Consider the following 1063-nt stretch of genomic DNA (forward strand, 5'->3'; position numbering starts at 1 on the left):
ACAAACCACTGGCCAGACTGACAAACGAAAAGCAGGAGAGGACACAAATAACCCAAATAAGAAATGAAATGGGGGACATGACAACAGACCCAACTGAAATAAAAAGGATTATAACAGAATATTATGAAAAACTATACTCCAACAAATTTGAAAACCTAGAGCAGTTCTGGCAAAATGGCACTCTAGGCAGAAGCACAACGCCGTCCCTCCACAGCAAAGATCCGAAAAACTAAGCCAAACAGAGAATACAACAATCCTGAAACCCTAATACATCAAATTAAGAGATAAAGAACTCAGCCAAGCACCAAATGGAGTGAGAAAACTGACAGAGAACGGAGTGTGAGGAGACTTCATGCAGAGGTCCCCTACCAGCTAACGCAGCACGGATCCACCATCTTGGACTCCTGTCAGAGACCAGAAAATGGGGATACGAGAAAGCAGCCTCACGGAGCATCCAGCGAGAGACAAAACAATCAGTAATTTGCACTGTGCACTTTCCAACCCCCCACACCTCTTTGCCCCGGCTAGGCCTCCTCTGCTTCCCGCGGCCACGGTCTCTTGACCGGGAAGCGCAAGCTGCTTGGATTCCACACACTCAAGTGGGCGACTCTCTACATGCCATTTGTTGGCTGCTAGTGTTGTTTTTTTTTTTTCTGCTTCTTTTGATTTCTCACTTGCCTCTCACCACCTCTCCCTCCTTTCACTTGAGTGCCTGGCTCCATGCGCCATCTTTGCTTCTTCCTGAGGGCCTCAGAGCACCGGCAATTTGTGATATGTGCTTTCCCACTCTCTACCCTTCTTCACCCACACTCGGCCTCCTCTTCTTCCCGCGGACACAGTCTCTTGTCCCAAAACACCAGCCTGCACTAGCTGGCTCTCTGAGTGCCATTTGTTTGCTGCTGGTGTTGCTCTTTTTTTTATGTTTCTTTTGATTTCTTGCTTGCCTCTTGCCACCTCCCCTCCTTTCGCTCGAGTGCCTGGTTCCGTGTACCATCTTTGCTTCTTCCTGAGGGGCTGTGGAGCTCCATTCGAGTGTGGAGCTGCTTCCTGGTCTGGGCTACCG

The sequence above is a fragment of the Trichechus manatus genome, unplaced genomic scaffold (genome assembly GCF_000243295.1).
Source record: "Trichechus manatus latirostris isolate Lorelei unplaced genomic scaffold, TriManLat1.0 scaffold00110, whole genome shotgun sequence".
Classification (NCBI taxonomy): domain Eukaryota; kingdom Metazoa; phylum Chordata; class Mammalia; order Sirenia; family Trichechidae; genus Trichechus; species Trichechus manatus.